General features: G+C 49.4%; 1 protein-coding gene across 1 annotated transcript in view; it reads right to left on the bottom strand.

Annotated features, from left to right (window-relative positions):
• Nucleotides 1-11,638, bottom strand: part of LOC139268823 (uncharacterized) — an 84,685-nt gene extending 73,047 nt beyond the window's left edge. Inside the window, exon 1 of the mRNA XM_070887553.1 lies at nucleotides 11,532-11,638. The gene's annotated coding sequence lies outside the window, so the exon portion shown is untranslated. The remainder of the gene's footprint in view (nucleotides 1-11,531) is intronic.
• Between the last annotated feature and the right edge of the window lie 9,210 nt (nucleotides 11,639-20,848).

Genomic DNA, 20,848 nt, shown 5'->3' with positions numbered 1-20,848 from the left:
AGTGCCGCGGCCAATTTGCGCACAGCAAGCTCCCACACTGAAATGATGCCCAGACAATCGGTTTTAGAGGTGTTAACGTCAATCCGCTGTGAAGGCTTGCTCACGCAGTTCCCAAGCCTTGGAGTGTGGGGTGGGGAGTGCAGAAATGTTGATTCACAAGCTCTGCACGACAGGCTGGACTGGGTCATTACTCGGTCATTGTTTGCAAGGTTTTAAACTTGAAATTTGCCAGGCCTGAGAGTGGGATTGTTACAGGACGAGAGTAAAGTGCGGCCATCAGTGTTTTGCAGCATATGAGCTGCAGAGGACAGCTACCGACTGTGAAACTGGAATGGTTGATGGGAGATGTTAAACCTTTTTAAAACATGTGTTGCTTTGTGATTTTCTTTTTAATGGTTCCTAAATCCTGGCAAACAAATGCTTCAATTTTAAAACATTTTTTAATATTGGGGAATCCCAACAGTTATCACACTGAAGGAGGCCATTTTGTCCATCCTACTTATGCCAATGAGCTCTTTAATCGCAGTCACATTTTCCCTGCCCTTTCCTCATATCTTTCCAAATACTTACCCAATTCCATTTTGAATGAGGTAGTCTCGGATTGTCATAATAGCCACTTGTAGCAAAGCATTGTGTCCAGATAATCCTCAGAAAATGGCCAACTTCCCCCTTTGTTCTGTTAATGGTAATCTTTTGTCTGTGTTTTGTTACTGATTCAACAACCGCTGGAAACACTCCATTATCTACCCTCTCAACCTTTTACATTTCGGGCAGTCTGTATTAGATGGATCCTTGACCTTCTCTGCTCCAATGCTGGGGGGGCGGGGGGAGAGAATTTGCCTTTCTACACAAAACTTGTATTCCCATGTACTGTGCAAGTGAATCTTCACTGTCCCCCTTCCTGTGGCTCTCGTGTCCATCCGATAATGGGGTGCCCAGAACTACGCACGATGCTCCCAACTGTGGCCTCAAGCATCATGCACAAATACAACATCAATTCCTCACTCTTGTATTCACTACTCCGCTGTACAAAACCCAGAATTCCCTCTTTCAGGCCTTTCTACCATTAATGTCTGTAGCCCTCCTCATCTCCACTTGCACCTCCCCCCACACACACACACACACACACACACACACACACACACAAACCGGCGACTGCTCCTCCCTCAGCACGCCCCTTCCTTCCCCCCCCCTACCTGCCACACGTGTGCCCCCCCACCACCACCACCACCACCAAGAAATTAGCTTTTAGTACAGGGAAACTCGCAACAACAAAAGGCCACTGGCCTCTCGCCATGTCTGCTTGCATTGACCAGGTACAACCTGCCCTATCGGGGGATTTTACCCCACCCCGCACATTCAACCCCTGGGAGAAGGTTTTGCACAAACGTTCCCATATTCGCCCGAAGACAATGGAGCCAATATTCATTCCGCTCCTGATCCCCCATCCAGTGACGCCTGCAAAATGTGAGTACAAATGTCGCTCGGCAGTGAGGCGTGTCCTGCACTTTTAGCTGAACGTGAGTGGGTGCCGAGGAGTTTATCCCTCTCGGGTACCCACTCTGAACGTTAAATGCACGCAGTCCTGTCTGCAGTAGCGCGGTAACTTGAAGGTGGCTGCAGCTATTTTATTGCAGAACCGTAGTAAAACACGGCTTGGGCCCCACAGCTGGAGTATCGTGGCCATTTTTAGACACCACACCACAGAAAGGATGTCAAGGCCTTGGAGAGGGTGCAGAGGAGATCTATTAAAATGGTACCAGGGTTAAGGGACTCCAGTTATGTGGAGAGACTGGAGAAGCTGGGGTTGTTCTCCTTAGAGCAGAGAAGGTGAAGAGGAGATTTAACAGAGGTCATGAGAGAGTATACCCTGTGCAAGAGAAACAGTTTTCACTGACACGCGGGTCAGTAACCAGAGGAGACAAATTTAAGATAATTCGCAAAAGGGTGGTGGAAGCACATTCAATCGTCATTTTCAAAAGGGAATTGGATATATACGTGGACTCAGAGGGTGTTTCCACTGATGGGGGAGACTAGAACTAGGGGGCATGATCTGAGAATAAGGGGCCACACATTTAAAACTGAGATGAGGAGAAATTTCTTCTTAGGGTTGTAAATCTGTGGAATTCGCTGCCTCAGAGAGCTGTGGAAGCCAGGACATTGAATAAATTTAAGACAGAAATAGACAGTTTCTTAAACGATAAGAGGATAAGGGGTTATGGGGAACGGGCGGGGAAGTGGAGCTGAGTCCATGATCAGATCAGCCATGATCGTATTCAATGGCGGAGCAGGCTCGAGGGGCCGAATGGCCAACTCCTGCTCCTATTTCTTATGTTCTTATGAAAAGGAGTAGTTTGCAGGGCTATGGGGAAAGAGGAGACTGGGACGAATTGGTCAGCTCTTTCAAAGTGTGGACACGGCAGGCCGAATGCTGTATGATTCCATGAAATGCTAAATCTCAGCGCCAAGATCGGTTAGCAGCAGCAACCTGCGGTATCCACACTCTGGTGTAGTGTTGTGGTACTGGACCGGTAGCAGAGGGACCGCAAGTTCAAATACCACCATAACAAGTTATGGAGCTGAATGTAATGAATCAAAGCTCTGGGATTGTTTCACCGGGTTGATTAATACACTTCAGAGACTGGAACCCCCAACCTCCAGCAGGTCTGGCTTGTATGCGACCCCAGTCCCCACCAGGTGCTTGATTCTTGATGCCCTCTTGAAGTAGCCCAGCCAACTGCTCAGTAATAAGCAATGAACGACAGAGCGCCACGAGCAAGGAGTGCAGCAGTTCAAGGAGAAGGCCGGCCACCAGCTTCAGGGGACAGCTAGTGACAAGGATTAACTTGTGTGGCCTGTGGAACTCCATGGTAATGTCCACTCCAGGGACTCGAGCACAAAATCTAGACCGACACTCCAATGCAGTGTGAGGGAGTGCTGCACCGTTGGAGGTGCAGTCTTTCAGGTGAGATGTGAAACCCAGGCTCTCAGTCTGCTCTCCAATCCCACGGCACCATTTGAAGAACAGCAGGGGAGTTATCTCGAGTGTCCTGGACAATACTGATCCCTCAACCAACATCACTGAAAAAGATTCTCTGGTCATTCGCTCATTGCTGTTTGTGGGAGCTTGCTGTGCGCAAATTGGCTGTCACATTTCCCACACTGCAACAGTGGCTACACTTTTTTTTTTATAAAGTACTTCATTGGTTTTGGGGCATCCGAAGGTTCTGAAAAGCGTTGTATAAATGTAAGTACTTTCTTAGATTGTTACAAACTTTAGTTTAGAACCATTTATGAAAAGTCAGTGGATTCAAGCTCTCCGACACCTATTTTGGGCTCAGAGTCTCTGTGGAACAGTTTGTACACCTGGGTATTGCTGACCAAATCACAGGCGGTCTCTCGAACAAGGATGACTTGCTTCCACGAGTCCACAGATGTTTCAATGAAGGACCCGATGTTCCAGTCCTGAACTCCAATTGAGGGGGTGGAAGATGCCTGTGCGTGGATTTTTTTTTTTAAAAAAACGTGTGGTGACCGTTGCACACCAGCCACCACACGGGCTTGACAGAGCTAGGTTTTGGTCCAGTGGCAAGGATTAACCAGGACGACTGGAGACCAGCTCTGCTGCACAGACCTAGTGCGCACACATATCGCAGTGTGGTCTGGCCCATGGTGCCCCTGGGTCCTTGCCTCTTATGGGCCTCGTACCCTCATTTGCCACACCTCCACCACGATCTCTCGCCGCTCCTCCACCACAAACATTCGGGGAATGTGGGGGGGGGGGGGGGTGACCAAACAGGTGCAGACACTCAAACCAGGTGCCCTTCAGGATGCATGTGACTCCCAGCATGTTTGGCTGTATAAAGGGTGCAAACCTCGTGTCGGGAATCACATGACCAGCTAAACAATCTCAAACTTTTAGAAAGATTTCTACAAGTAATAAAATGACCTAGAATTTTTTTTAGCTATAAGAGGTTAATAATGTTTCTTTTCCTTCAGCTCCCAAAAACTCTAATACGTGCCTGCAGTCCCCGGCCCAAACTACACAAGTGATCCAAGGCAACAGGCTATTCAACAGGGGGAGTCTTCACAGCTGTCCCCGATCCTATCCCCACCAATATACTCTCCTTTTTCTAACGCTCATAGCTTGGAAAAGGTTCAGAGAAGGGCCACTAGATTGATACCAATTTAAAGGCCCTCAGGTCAGACTTAGTGAGTTGGGGCTTTTTACTTTGCAAAAGTGTACACTGCAAGAAGATATGATTGAATGCCCCCTAGTTCTAGATTCCCCGACAAGGGGAAACATCCTCTCTGCATCGACCCTGTCAAGCCCCCTCAGAATCTTATAAGTTTCAATAACTCCAATGAGTACAAGCCCAATCTGCTCAACCTTTCTTTATAAGTCAACCCCTTCATCTCCGGAAATCAACCTAGTGAACCTTCTCTGAACAGCCTCCAATGCAAGTATATGCTTCCTTAAATATGGAAACCAAAACCAATCCTTCCTTAAATACGGAGACCAAAACTGTATGCAGTACTCCAGGTGTGGCCTCACCAATACCCTGTACAGTTGGAGCAGGACTTCTCTGCTTTTATACTCTATCCCCCTTGCAATAAAGGCCAACATTCCATTTGCCTTCCTGATCACTTGCTGTACCTGCATACTAACTTTTTGTGTTTCATGCACGAGAACACCCAGATCCCTCTGTACTGCAGCACTTTGTAATCTTTCCCCCATTAAAATAATAATTTGCTTTTTTATTTTTTCCTGCCAAAAGGTGGATAACTTCACATTTTCCCCCAAAGTGCTGAGTTTCCTGATTGCACCACCCACCCCCACGGTTGAATAGCCAACACACGCAGTCGAGACTTATACATGAAGATTAGCCTCTTGGGTGAGGTGCAGCATAGCAGCCGGTATCCTGAGAAACCTCAGCCCAGCGAAGCAGACTGCGTCTCGGAGAGAGGAGAAACTTGGCGAGCTGCGGGGGAGGTCATTAAAGACCCAGAAGAGGTGAGGGCCCAGGGGCAGCATGGGCCAGCCCACACTGCGATATGTGTGCACACTGGGTCCGTGCAACAGAGCTGGTCTCCAGTCGTCCTGGTTAACCCTTGCCACTGGACCAAGACCTAGCTCTGTCAAGCCCGTGTGGTGGCTGGTGTGCAACGGTCACCACACGTTAAACAAAATCCACGCACAGGCATCTTCCACCCTTCAGGATGTAGTTCGGGATCTGGAATTTTAGGTCCACCATTGAACTCATCCTTTTTTGGCTTGGAAGCAAGTCATCCTCGTTTCGAGGGACCGCCTCAGAAGAATAATTATTGAAGTCCCCACAATAATGAAGAGGGTAGATTCTTGCCACATGGATAGGCTATTCACGCTAGATAGGCAGGAGGGCAGTATAAGTTACGAAAGCACAGAACTGGGTTAGAAACCAGGAATCATTGCCGTGCGCAGAGAATGTTCGATCTCTGGAAGAAGTTGGCAGCACGTGAGGAGAGCACGGCGTCGCGGCTCGACACAAAAAGCAGAGCTGGCCAGCTTTCTGCGAGCGAAACACATCAAGGTATAGCGGGTAGCTGTGACTAGAGATATCAGTTACTGCAGTCAGAGAGGAACTTCCTGGAGTTCCCCACCCCCCATCTCTCGCAGACAATTTTGTGGTTGGGGGGGGGTAGAGGGAATGTGTTGGCACATGCAAGTTGCACTATACCAGGACAAGATCGATGGACCAGCTGGTCTTTTGCTGTTCTGATTTTGCACGAGTGGAAAGCCAGGGACTGTAGTTCTCGTATTGGACTGTTCAGCCACCTAAGCATGAATTCTAAGAGTGGAAGCAAGTCTTCCTCGATTTCGAGGGACTGCCTGCGATGATGATTGGCACGAGTCAGTATCACAGCACATGGCAACCCACTCAGCTGTTTTGGGGGGAGGGTTGGGCCCTTTATGGTCAGCGGAGATGTGTGGGGGGGGGGGGGGGGAGTGGCCTCAATATCATGTGTCCCTCTCATACCCAAGATGAGGGGTCAGGTGACAGCTGTGACTCAGTGGGTAGCACTCTCGACCGAGTCAGCAAATTGTGGGTTCAAGTCCCACTCCAGAGACTTGAGCACAAAAATCTAGGCTGACACTCCCAGCGCAGTGCTGAGGGAGTGCTGCATTGTCGAAGATGGCATCTTTCGGACGAGATATTAAATCTATGCTCCGTCTGCCTTCTCGGGTGGACGTAAAAGATCCCAGGTCACTATTTCGAAGAACAGGGGAGTTCTCCTGGTCAATTCTCATCTCTCAACCAACACCACTGAAAAAAACAGACAGATTATCTAGTCATTACCTCATGGCTGTTTGTGGGAGCTTGCTGTGCAAATTGGCTGCCATGTTTCCTACATTACAACAGTGACTATACAATGTACTTCAAAAGTACTTCATTGGCTGCAAGGGTATACTTGCACATCTTTCTTTAAAATCTGCTACAGATCCCATTACGTAACCTGTTCGCTTCTGGATCAAGATGCGTGAACTTCACAACGCACATGAAGTTATTCACCTGCAGGATTAGCTGCATTTCACCCGCGGATTGTGCATTACTGCCGAAACTCACGGTGCTGCAATGGCACACAGTGTCAGCAGGAAGCATCATATATAGAGCACAGGGCAAATGAGAGCCAAGCTTCCTTTATTGCAAAGACACGGGTCGACCAGCCCAACCCTCGAGTACCTTGTACTGCGCCAGTCTACAATTCCAGATCCCCCTGTCCTGCCAGGGTGCTGATGTGTTGCTAATTTGAGGCAGTTGCACACCACAGACTGAAAAGCACTGGAAGCAGAAAACTCTGGCTAACATCTTTACACAGACAATGGTGAGAATGTGGAACTTGTTAACACATGGAGTAGTTGAGGCGAATAGCATAGATGCATTGAAGGGGAAGTTGGACATGAGAGAGAACAGTATGGAAAGATACACTGACAGGGCAGAGGGAGAGGCGGGGGGGGGGGGGGGGGAGGGGAGGTAGTCAGGTCGTGTGGAGCATAAACGCTGGTATAGAGCAGTTGGGCCAAATGGCCTGTTTCTGTGCTGTACATTCACCCAATAGTTTGATTATATGACAGCATACTTTACAAGGCATCAGACGTAGCTAGGTTTGTGGACCAACCTTGATTCAAAATTGTGGGCAGGCTTCTTGATCTCGCTGTTCTGAAGAGGGAAATTGGGTGACGGAGCGGCAAGAGCTGGGGAAGGTCTTGGGTCAGCACAGGTGACCTGCAATGACCTGCTGCTAACCTGCACTACAAGCTGGAGAACGTCAGGCATTCCTTCGCCTGCTGTACATTCTTACCATGTGCTCAAACAAGGTGATCTGAGGCACAGGCCCTGCCAGGAATTTAAATAAAAACAATCCTCTGATTTATTTATTTTTAAATTGCATAAGCACGGTGGAGAAATTTTTCATTCACAAGAATAGGAACCGCATCCCAAAGGTAACAACAACTTGCATTTATATAGCGCCTTTAACGTAGTGAAACGACCCAAGGCGCTTCACAGGAGTATTAGGAGATAAAAATTTGACACCGAGTCGCACAAGTAGAAATTAGCGCAGGTGACCAAAAGAGGTAGGTTTTAAGGAGTACCTTGAAGGAGGAAAGAGGTGTAGAGGGGCGAAGAGGTTTAGACAGAGTTCCAGAGCTTGGGGCCTAGGCAACAGAAGGCACAGCCACCGATGGTTGAGCGATTACAATCAGGGATACTCAGGAGGGCAGAATTAGAGGAGCGCAGACATCTCGGGGGGGTTGTGGGGCTGGAGGAGATTACAGCGATAGGGAGGGGCGAGACCATGGAGGGATTTGTAAATAAGGATGACAAAAGGCTGTTTTGTTTACACAAACATGGTGGCCACAGCAAGCAACTTCACCCTGTCCAGAACAGTGGAACCACAGGTCACCACCTGCACTAGCAGGGGGCAAATTCAAACCTAATCTGTGGAAACAATATTTCAGTGAGTGAGGGGTCAATCTATGGCACAGACTCCTGAGGGAGATGGTGGAAGCAATTAGTATTGATCCAGATTAGAAAGATTTCATTCATAAATTAACATTTTGGGATACTGTATAGGAGTACTTTGAGACATGACATACAGTAAGTAGCATATTTGGGAAGAACAGGTGACTTTGGCCCTATGGTTCCCAAAGCACTCCACCACTGGGGGCTTTCCTCGCCTCACATCTGGGTCTGTTGTAGACTCATTGATTGTTAGGATTAGTCAACAACTCCATTATCATTGTATCATGTGACTACCAGCATGGTAGAAGACGAACAAGATAGTCCTTGGTCTTTTCGTATCTAGCAATTGCCACGTACTATGGTGCCAAGGGAAGGGTTTGATGTATGGTGGAGGCAGTCAGTGCCCACATTTACTGCTTCCGTACGCTTCGGTGAACATGGGCCTTATACTAAACATCCGTAAGACAAAGGTCCTCCCCCAACCTGACCCCACCACACAGCACTACCCCCCCCCAGTCATCAAAATCCACAGGGCGGCCTTGGACAACGTGGACCACTTTCCATACCTCAGGAGCCTATCAGCAAGGGCAAACATCGACAACAAGGTCCAATACTGTCCCCAGTGCGCCAAGGCAGTCTTCAGAAAAGTGTGTTCGAAGACAAGGCCCTCAAATCTGGCACCAAACTTATGGTCTACAGGGCAGTGATACCCGCCCTCCTGTATGGCTCAGAGACATGGACCACAGACAGTAGACACCTCAAATCGCTGGAGAAATACCACCAATGATGTCTCCGCAAGATCCTGCAAATCCCCTGGGAGGATAGACGCACCAACGTCAGTGTTCTCCATCACATCCCCAGCATCGAAGCACTGACCACACTCGACCAGCTCCATTGGGCGGGCCACATTGTCCGCATACCCAACACAAGACTCCCAAAGCAAGCGCTCTACTCGGAACTCCTACAAGGCAAGCGAGCCCCAGGTGGGCAGAGGAAACATAAGAAATAGGAACAGGAGTAGGCCATACGGCCCCTGGAGCCTGCTCCGCCATTCAATACGATCATGGCTGATCCGATCCTGGACTCCGGTCCACTTCCCTGCCCGCTCCCCATAACCCCTTATTTCCTTATCGTTAAAGAAACTGCCTATTTCTATCTTAAATTTATTTAATGTCCCAGCTTCCACAGCTCCCTGAGGCAACAAATTCCACAGATTTACAACCCTCAGAAGAAATTTCTCCTCATCTGTTTTAAATGGGCAGCCCCTTATTCCAAGGTCATGCCCTCTAGTTCTAGTCCTCCCCCATCAGTGGAAATATCCTCTCTGCATCCACCTCGTCAAGCCCCCTCATAATCTTATACATTTTGATAAGATCACCTCTCATTCTTCTGAATTCCAATGAGTAGAGGCCCAACCTACTCAACCTTTCCTCATAAGTCAACCCCCTCATCCCTGGGATCAACCTTGTGAACCTTCTCTGAACTGCCTACAAAGCAAGTATATCCTTTTGTAAATATGGAAACCAAAACTGCACACAATATTCCAGGTGTGGCCTCACCAATACCCTGTACAGCTGTAACAAGATTTCCCTGCTTTTATACTCCATCCCCTTTGCAATAAAGGCCAAGATTCCATTGGCCTCCCTGATCACTTGCTGTACCTGCATACTATCCTTTTGCGTTTCATGCACAAGTACCCCCAGGTCCCGCTGTACTGCGGCATTTTGCAATCCTTCTCCATTTAAATAATAACTTGCTCTTTGATTTATTTCTGCCAAAGTGCATGACCTCACACTTTCCAACATTATACTCCATCTGCCAAATTTTTGCCCACTCACTTAGCCTGTCTGTTCTTTTGTAGATTTTGTGTCTCCTCCTCACATTTCAAGGACACCTTCAAAGCCTCCCTGATAAAAGTGCAACATCCCACCAATACCTGGGAGTCCCTGGCCAAAGACCACTAAGTGGAGGAAGAGCTTCCGGGAGGGCACTGAGCACCTCGAGTCTCGTCGCCGAGAGCATGCAGAAATCAAGCACAGGCGGCAGAAGGAGCGCGCGGCAAACCTGACTCCCCACCCACCCCTTCCTTCAACAACTGTCTGTCCCACCTGTAAGAGAGACTGCAATTCCCGTATTGGACTGTTCAGTCATCTGAGAACTCACTTTTAGAGTGGAAGCATATCTTTCGAGGGACTGCCTATGATGGTGATTACCGGTTCAAATTTAGATCATATCCACTGGCAGGAAAACAACACACTAGATCTTTACTCCCTATATTTTCCAGCAATATTGCCTTACTAGGTTTGAAGTAGCAAACAGGAGCCAAATCATCTCTTTATAAAATATTAGTTGGCTCCAGTGATACTACAAACCGTGGAGTGGTCAGAGATTTTACTGTCACTCGGAGTTAGATTCTAGTCCCAGAGGTGCAGAAAGGAGGGAAACGTCCAGCACAAGGACCAGGCAGGTATTGCCAGGACCACACGTGGCGTCGAGGTCATACTGACCCACCCACCGAGATCATTCATCACAGAGTGCAAACAAACTGGGGCTGCTAACAGGATACAACTTGTACCACAAGGAGCAACACTCAAAAGCAGTCCCACACATCCCAGTCACCCGACAATCTGCTCCAGTACTTCCCAGTCAGAATCCTACCATTTAGCTTTGTGTATCTGACCCCAGCAACTCCCAATGACTTGGAGCAAGAATCACACAAGCTGCAAACACTGGAAATTCAAGTCGCAAACACTGGAATGGACCAGCTGCTTGTTTCCAGTATTTCCTACTTGAATTTCCAGCGATGAAGGGAAAAGGACAAGCTAGCATTTTGGGATTGAAACAGAAAACATTGGAAAGACTCAGGTTCAGGTTGCATCCGTGGAGAGGGAAAGGGCAGGGTTATCATTTCAGGTCCATGATCTTTCATCAGAACCAGTTGGAGGGTTTGGGTCCTCATTAGGACCGAAAAAGGGTTTACACCCAAAACATTAACCCATCTGCTGATGAACCTGATGGGTATTTCCAGCATTTTCTGCTAACTGGATATATTTAATTAGGTTCATACACAGACACACACAGTGTGCGCGTGTGTTTTAAAACGATCTAAAATCTCACTTCTGATATTTCCACCCAAAGTTGACAGCAACAATCTGAACGAGGAACGACTGTCCCTCGGGACCACAGACCCCCTTTACCTGTAGGCAGGCAATACCTGAATATACAAACCGTGTGACCTTGCAAACCAACTGTACAAATTACATCACGACTCAAACATGTTGACAATTCAAAATAACTTAAGCATGCCCACTTTAAAAAAAAATCACCCAAACCTTTCCCCCCCCCCTTAACATTATGAAAAACCATTCTACACATTGAAGAGGATAGGAAAGTAAATATATATGTGCAATACCCTCCCTAATTTGAATGGAAACAGTTTCCTGCAGTAAGTGTTTGCATTGGTGGGTGGAGAAGGGGGTCAGACCAGGAGGAGCCCCCTCTCCCCAGGGGAGGCTGTGATTACAGTACCTGTGCTGCAGGCTGGAGCCGGAGCCGTGAGCGGACTGTGCAACGCTGCTCCCTCTCCCTCTCCCTCTCCCGGCCCACCCGGCTCACTGTCACGCGGCCGCGCACAGCCCCTCTCCACACTCTTTTTTTCCGCTTCCTGCCAGCGCCACGCGGGCCGAGAGCTCGCCTGCTATTGGCTCCGCGGCCCGGGAGCTCGCCTCCCATTGGCTCCTCCCCCCCCCGCTCGCTACATCTATCCAATTCCAGGTAACCAAGCTGGGCGGCGCCGGCCAATTGGCGCGTTCCTCTCATCGCCTGGCCCCGGGGCAGCATTCCAATCAATGGAGCAACGGGAAATAAGGGGGAGCAGGTCGCCATGGGAACAACACACCCTACAAAAAGTTCCCAATCAGGAAGTCGCGGTCCGGGGAGCGTTCACCTCTCAGGAACTTTCTGGGCTTGTTGACTTTCCAAGGCCTTCTTTTTCTGACCCTCCTCCAAAGCTGTGCTGAAGCTTCAGATTGCTCCAGAAGTGAGGCGGGCGCCCTGTGGGGCTGACCACCTTATTTGAGCATCCGTGTCACTGCCACTTGCGTAATGTGCAAATAGAATAGGCAGTGGGTCTGGGTTAATGCTTAGTTTTGCTTTCTTTTTCAAAAGAGGAGAATTGCCACTGTAATCCCCGTGGTGCTGACTGCGATGCTCCCAGCTTGTTAGACACTGGCTTGTCCACATCCTCGTTACCTACACATCATTTCCAAAAAATGACATGAGAATTGTTTTTTCTGCCTCCCCCCCCCCCCCCCCTTTCCTGTCTGGAGCAATGTGTTCCCACAGGCATTGCTTGCTCTCCCCTACCTTGCCCAATGAGTGCAGACAGAGCCTGCTCCTGGCCCATACCCATGTGCACTTCCCAGCAGAAGCCACGAGGTAACAACCAAGATGGGAAGCCCAAGCTTCGGGGTATTGAGCCTTATTGTCCTACCCCTCACTGGCACTCCAACTGTGCTGCGCTAACTCAATAGAGACCATGGTTGGAACCTGCTACTTTCTGGTATCAGGGAGCACTTCTAGTTAAGTCATAAAGTGTTACAACTGCTGAAAGAGCAAATCAAGGAATTTGATTTACAAGGATGATACCAGAAATGCGAGGCTACACCTATCAGGAAAGTATGAACAGGCTGGGTCTCTTTTCTCTTGAAAATAGAAGGCTGAGAGGTAACTTAATATAGGTCTTTAAAATTATGAAAGATTTTGATCAGTGGCTACAGAGAGTGGGGCCGAAATTCAGGGTCCCAAAAATCAAATGGCTGCCGCTTTGGGGTCAACAGGCCGACCCGACCTAAATTCAGGGTGGTGATTTTTCGGCCTGGACCCCATACCGCCCAAGTGGTATCACTGCCAGTAAAATGAATAAAACGACAATAAAAATACTTACCCAGCGATTTTCACCTCACGCCGTGGATCCCCCGCTGCGTGGTGCACCTCTGCAGAGTGACTGCGGGCCAGCAGTGCGGCCGCCCTTAAAGGGGAGGGTCCACTGCCTCGGCCGCAGTTCAAGAATTTTTGTTGGCCGACTTGCCGATCAGCTGGCAAAGTACTGGCCCTGGGTTTAGCCGGGCTGCCAACGGGCAGCCTGGCACTCCCTCTTAAGTGGCAGACTGCTGGCCCAGCCGAAACCTTTCCTGGTGGACCAGTGGCCAAAGTTTAAAAAATAGCCAGAATCTCTCCCCTTTAATGGAGGGGAGAGAGCGTGGTGACGCACATGTGCTGTGACATCACCACGCTGATTGACAGCTGTGGACGGCCCAACCAAACCATTTTCAGCCAGTCAGCCTGGCTTTGAGTCTAAAGCCGCCCTCATTATGATCCATTTCTTGCAGGGCTTCAAAGTCCTGAAAATGGATCAACTCACCAAGAGTTCCAGCGGTAAGTACCAGTTAAAAATTTATAGGTGCGCCAGCTTTCTGGTGCACTTGAATTTCTGCCCCAGTGTTTCCACTTGTGGGGAAGGGCAAGAAGAAACGTCCTTACCCAAAGAGTGGTGAGAATGTGGAACTCGTTACCACAGGGAGTGGCTAAAGTGAATAGTTTGGATGCATTTTGTTATGTATGTAAACATTGTAATTGTGTAAGACTTGCCACCAGAGGGCGCAACTGTTGGAGGCTCAAGGGTCACCTGCACACCTCGTGCAAGGGAGTATAAATGGTCTGCCAAGCTGCTTAGGCACTCTGGAGTTGTGTTAAAGAGACTAAGGTCACATCAGTTTTAGCTCACAGTACTCAGTCTTGTGGAGTTCTTCCACACTTAACAATTGGCGACAAGTAACAGATTACGAACTTTCACACGGTCATGGCCGCCGTTGGTATTTTAGAGAGATTTGTACAGGGTGATGATTGGGAAGCCTTCGTTGAGCGTCTCGACCAGTACTTCGTGACCAACGAGCTGGACGGGGACGATAAAGCGATCAAGCGCAGGGCGATTCGCCTCACTGTGTGTGGGTCCACAATATACCGCCTCATCAAGAATCTGCTAGCACCAAAGAAACCAGCAGAGAAGACATATACAGAGTTGTGTACGCTGGTTCGGAACCACCTCAAGCCGAAGGAGAGCGTCTTAATGGGCAGGTATCGCTTCTACATGAACCACCGCACCGAGGGCCAGGGCGTCGCGAGTTATGTCGCCGACCTGAGACGCCTTGCGGGAACTTGTGAATCTGCTGGATTTTTTGGGGAAATACTTGGGACTTTTTTGTGCTTGGCATTGACCACGAGGTCATTCTTCGCAAGCTGCTGTCTGCTGAATCCCTAGACCTGATCAAGGCCATCACGATAGCCCAGGCATTGATATCCATGAGCGATAATACCAGACAGATATCTTCCCAGAATCGAAGCTCACTGGCAAGTACTGTGCATAAAATAACGTCGCTAGCAGGCAAAACTGCATATGGCAGGGCCTACACATCTGCAGCTGCAAGACCTAGGATGACGCAGAGTCTGCCATCGGGCGTGAATGCAAATCCATTATCACCATGTTGGCGCTGCGGGGGTAATCATCGAGCCCATCAATGTCGATTCAAGCAAAGGCTGCGAAACAATGGGGCACCTCCAGCGAATGTGCAAGAGTGCTGCGACTCACCACGTGGCAGAATCAGCAGAGGATGATCGATCCGGCGCGGATCACGCAGAACAAACAAGAGAGGCAACTTAACCCGAGGAAGAAGTGTATGGGGTACACACCTTCACCACCAAGTACCCTCCTATTATGCTGAAAGTCAAACTGAACGGTATTCCGGTATCAGTGGAGTTGGACACGGGGGCGAGTCAGTCAATTATGAGCCAGAAGGCTTTTGAGAAACTGTGGGGCAACAAGGCACAAAGGCCCAAACTGAGCCCGCTTCAGACAAAGCTGTGCACCTACACCAAAGAGCTCTTACCAGTCATTGGCATTGCGGCTGTTAAGGTATCATATGATGGAGCTGTGCATGATTTATCACTGTGGATTGTACCAGGCAATGGCCCAACGCTATTCGGCAGAAGCTGGCTGGGAAAGATGGGACGACATCAAAGCACTATCTTCAGTGGATGATACCTCGTGCGCTGAGGAAGTTTCTGTCGCTATTTGAACCAGACATCGGCAACTTCACAGGCGCCAAGGTGCAGATCAATCTAGTCCCCGATGCAAGGCCTGTTCATCACAAGGCTCGAGCAGTTCCATATATGATGAGAGAGAAAGTCAAGATCGAACTGGACAGACCTCAACGAGAGGGAATCATATTGCCAGTCGAGTTCAACGAGTGGGCCAGTCCAGTTGTTCCGGTGTTGAAAAGAGATGGCATGGTCAGAATCTGCGGCGACTACAAGGTAACTATCAACAGAGTCTCGTTACAGGACCAGTACCCGCTACGCAAGGCGTATGACCTGTTCGCAACGTTAGCAGGGGGGAAGTCGTTCAACAAGTTGGACCTAACCTCCGCCTGCATGACACAGGAGCTGGCTGAATCTTCAAAAAGATTGACGTGCATCAACACGCACAAAGGATTGTTTATGTGCCACAGATGCCCTTTTGGGATTCGCTCGGCCGCTGCCATCTTCCAGAGGAACATGGAGAGTTTGCTGAAATCTGTTCTGCGCACCGTTGTGTTTCAAGACAACATCCTGATCACCTGTCGTGACACCACCGAACACCTGCACAACCTAAGTCGACGAGACAGAGTGGTACTCAGGCTGAAATGCGCCAAGTGTGTTTTCCTGGCGCCAGAGGTCGAATTTTTGGGGAGAAAGATTGCAGCAGACGGCATCAGACCCACAGACTCAAAGACAGAGGCCATCAAGGATGCACCCAGACCACAGAATGTGACAGAGCTGCGTACATTCCTGGGACTCCTCAACTATTTTGGTAACTTTCTACCGGGGTTAAGCACTTTGCTGGAACCGTTGCACATGTTGCTACATAAGGGTGACGACTGGGTTTGGGGTAAATCTCAAGAGACAGCCTTTGAGAAGGCCAGAAACCTACTTTGTTCTAATAAGTTACTTGTACTGTATGACCCGTGTACACGATTAGTGCTAGCTTGTGATGCATCTTCGTATGGGGTCGGCTGTGTTACAGCAAACCAATGTATCGGGCAAACTTCAACCAGTTGCATACGTGTCTAGAAGTGTGTCTAAGGCTGAAAGAGCCTAAAGTATGGTCGAGAAAGAGGCATTAGCATGTGTATATAGGGTTAAGAAAATGCACCAATATATATTTGGACTTTGGTTTGCGCTTGAAACCGACCACAAACTGCTCATTTCGCTGTTTTCAGAAAGCAAAGGTATAAACACCAATGCTTTGTCCCACATCATCATCATAAGATGGGCACTAACATTGTCCGCCTATGACTATGTTATCCACCACAGACCAGGCACTGAAAACTGTGCTGATGCCCTCAGTCGGCTACCATTGCCCACTACAGGGGTGGGAATGGCGCAGCCCGCAGACTTGCTTCTGGTCATGGATGCTTTTGAGAGCGAGGGGTCACCCGTCACTGCTCACCAGATCAGGACCTGGACCAGCCAGGATCCTGTGCTATCACTTGTAAAAAGTTGCTTCCTCAATGGGAGCTGGTCGGCCGTTCCCGGGGAAATGCAAGATGAAATTAAGCCGTTTCACCGACGCAAAGATGAAATGTCCATCCAGTCGGATTGTCTCTTATGGGGTAATCGTGTGGTTTTGCCAAAAAAAGGCAGGGAAACATTTATATGCAATACCCACTCAGGCACAGTCATGATGAACGCTATAGCCAGGTCGCATGTTTGGTGGCCCGGCATTGACTCGGACTTAGAGCCATGCGTATACCAGTGCAACACGTGCTCACAACTGAGCAATGCACCAAGGGAGGCTCCATTGAGTCTGTGGTCATGGCCCTCCAAACCATGGTCCAGGATCCACGTAGATTTTAATGGCCCCTTTTTCGGAAAGATGTTTTTAGTTGTGGACGCATACTCAATGGATTGAATACATAATCATGTCATCCAGCACATCCACTGCCACCATTGAAAGCCTCCAGGCTAAGTTCGCCACCCATGGCTTGTGTTAAGTCCTGATTCTAATGTACTGACTTACACGAGACACATGCTGAAGTCAAGGTCACTCAGGACCTGCACCTTTAATTCCAGCTCTCCAGTGCTGCACTTGCCTGAGACCTCCCTTTATATAACCACAGTGGGACAGGTATGGAGTGTCTCCTGCAAGTGTACCCCTGGCGGTAAGGTATGCTTATTGTTACAGGTCATATCCAGTTACAGTCATGTATAGCATGGTAAGATACAGTAATGTGAGATACATGACATCACCCTCCCCCAAGGTCTTGTTGCCTTTATAGATTCAGTCTCTCAGGTGGTCTGCGCTCTCACGTGGAGCGTCTTAGTTGTGGTTCAGTTGTTTGCCTTGGTGCCTGTTTTTCGTTCGGTGTGATTGCTGGTATCTCGCTTGGGCTGTCTGTTGAGACTGCCCTTTCCTCAGGTTGTTCCACCTGTCTGTCCACCAGGTGTGGTGTGAGTTCCACATTGTAGTCTGCCTCTAGTTCTTCAGTGTTATCAGTGAATCTACTTTTTACTTCGTCTACATGCCTCCGGCAGGTTTGGCCATTGTCCATTTGTACAACCAGTAGCCTGTTTCCCTCTTTGTCTGTTACTGTCCCTGCAAGCTATTTGGGACCCCGGCCATAGTTTAGCACAAACACTTTGTCCCCTATCTCATTCCACCTCCCCCTCGAATTTCAGTCATGGTATTCAGTTAGCTTTTGATGCTAAGCCTCAACAATTTCATGCATGTCTGTGAGGATTAACGAGAGCCTGGTCTTTAAGGTTCGTTTCATCAATAGTTACGCGGGGGGAGCCCCAGTCAACGAATGCAGACGAGATCTGTATGCCAGCAGCAGTCGCAACAGGCGGCTCTGCAGCGTGCGACCTTGGATTCTGAGCAGGCCTTGTTTAACGATCTGCACTGCTCGCTCCGCCTGGCCATTGGAGGCCGGCTTGAAAGGTGCCGTCTTAACGTGATTTATACTGTGGTCAACTATAAAATCGTGAAATTCTGCGCTGGTGAAGCACGGACCATTATGACCGACCAATATGTCAGGAATGCCGTGCGTTGCAAACATGGTTCTAAGGCTCTCCACAGTGGTGGAGGTGGTGCTCGAGTTTAAAATGGTGCACTCGATCCATTTTGAAAATGCATCAACGACTACGAGGAACATTTTGCCCATGAATGGGCCCGCATAGTCTACATGCACCCGCGACCACAGTTTGGTGGGCCAGGGCCAGGGGCTTAGGGGGGCCTCCCTGGGGGCATTACTGAGTTGGGCACAAATGGTGCACCAACGGACGCAGAGTTCCAAGTCCGCATCAATGCCAGGCCACCAGACATGGGATCTGGCTATGACCTTCATAAGGACGATCCCCTGGTGCTCGCGATGGAGCTCTCGACAAACGCCTCCCTGCCTCATAAGGGCATAACTACTCAGCTGCCCCACATCAGGCAGTCTGCCTGTAGTGAGAGTTCATGCATGCGCCTATGGAAGGGTTTGACCTCCTCGGGGCAGGCATCGCGAGCCTCCGCCCAGTCACCGGTTAAAACACATCTTTTAACTAGAGATAACGTGGGGTCGCTGGTCATCCAGGCTCTGATTTGGCGAGCCGTCATGGGCGAACCTGTGGATTCAAAGGCATTGATTGCCATGACCATCTCACAGTCCTGTTCGTCGGACCCTTCTGTGGTCGCCAGGGGTAGCCTGCTAAGCGCGTCGGCACAGTTGTCTGTGCCTGGTCTGTGCCTTATCATGTAGTCGTAAGCCGCCAGCATGAGTGCCCACCGCTGAATGTGCGCCAAGGCGTTGGCGTTGATTGCCTTGCACTCGGATAGTAGGAACGTGAGGGGATTGTGGTCGGTTTCTAATGCAAACTTGGCCCCAAAAAGTTATTGGTGCATCTTTTTGACACCGTACACGCACGCGACGCCTCCTTCTTAACCATACCGTACCCACGCTCTGCCCGCGAAAGTGACCTGGAGGCATAAGCAACGGGCTGCAATTTACCCGCATCATTGACATGCTGTAAAACGCACCCGATCCTGTACGCTGATGCATCACACGTAAGGACTAACTTTTTATCTGGGTCAAAAAAGGCTAAAACACTCTTGGAACATAGAAGGTTGCGTGTCTTATTGAAGGCGCGTTCTTGGGCGTCCCCCCAAAACCAATCGCACCCCTTTCTGAGTAGCACGTGGAAAGGCTCCAGCGGCGTGCTCAAGTTCTGCATAAAGTTCCCAAAGTAATTGAGTAGCCCGAGAAAGGCGCACAGTTCCGAGACATTCCGGGGCCTGGGTGCCAGGCGAATCGCTTCGGTTTTGGATTCTGTTGGGCGGATTCCATCAGCGGCAATCCTTCTGCCCAAAAATTCAACCTCAGGCGCGAGAAACAGACACTTGGATTTCTTAACTCTTAGGCCTACCCAATCCAATTGAGTTAGTACTTCCTCAAGATTGCGGAGATGAGAGTCGGTGTCCCTGCCCGTGATGAGTATGTCATCTTGAAACACAACCGTCCCCGGGATGGACTTGAGCAGACTCTCCATGTTGCGCTGGAATATAGCAGTTGCCGACCTGATGCCGAATGGGCATTGATTGTACATAAAAAGGCCTCGATGTGTGTTGATGGTGGTGAGTAGCTTAGACTCTTCGGTCAGTTCTTGCGTCATATACGCAGATGTGAGGTCAAGTTTCGAGAAAAGTTTTCCTCCAGCCAACGTGGCAAATAGGCCCTCCACTTTGGGCAGCGGGTATTGGTCCTGTCGGGAGACTCTGTTTATGGCAGACTTGTAATCCCCACAGATTCGTACGGATCCATCAGGCTTCATGGCAGGAACGATGGGGCTTGCCCAGTCGCTGAATTCCACGGGAGAAATTATGCCTTCTTGCAGAAGCTGGTCCAGTTCGTTTTCAATCTTTTCCCTCATCACATAAGGAAGGCACAGCTCTAGCCTTGTGATGGACTGGTCTGGCATTCTGTGTGATGTAGATTCTAACTTTACCCCCTTTGAAGGTGCCCACACTTGGCTGAAAGAGATGTTCAAAACAGCTTAGAACTGTTGAGCAGGAGGTCCATTCCTCTGACGACATGGCGTGAACATCATCCCATTTCCAATTAAGTTCTGCTAGCCAGCTTCTCCCCAACAGTGCTGGGAGATCCCTGGGGACAATCCACAGGGAAAGTCGGTGCACCATCCCTTTGTGTGTGACTGAGAGCATGGCGCTGCTAAGGACTGGGACGATTTCTTTAGTATAGGTCCTTAGTTTGGTGTCGATCTTTGTGAGTTTTGGTCTGTTGCTTTTGTGCGGCCACAGCTGTTCAAATTGTTGAACGCTCATGAGGGATTGACTGGCCCCAGTGTCCAGTTCCATGTTGACAGGTATCCCGTTGAGTAGAACCCTCATCATAATTAGAGGCGTCTTGGTGTAAGAACAGTGGACGTTGATCGTGTTAACCCGCTGTACCTCGGCATCCCGTGCACTGTTCCAACCGTCTTCTGGTCCGCTTTCCGACCCTTCCGATTCGTATACCAGCCGAGCTGCTGTTTTTCTGCACATGCGAACCAGATGCCCTGTGTAGTTGCAGTTTCTGCAAACGGCATGCTGAAATCGACACACCCTGGTTGAGTACCTTCCCCCACATCTCCAACACAGCCCATTTCCATTGTTTCCGAAGGATGACCTGCGTCTGGCTGATCGCCCTTCAGCTTCTCTCAATCTGTTGTTGATTGCTCGCATAGTGGGTTGATGAAGTGTGATCGGCCGT

Source organism: Pristiophorus japonicus, chromosome 8, assembly GCF_044704955.1.
Source record: "Pristiophorus japonicus isolate sPriJap1 chromosome 8, sPriJap1.hap1, whole genome shotgun sequence".
NCBI lineage: Eukaryota > Metazoa > Chordata > Chondrichthyes > Pristiophoridae > Pristiophorus > Pristiophorus japonicus.
This window is presented reverse-complemented; position numbering and strand designations above follow the sequence as displayed.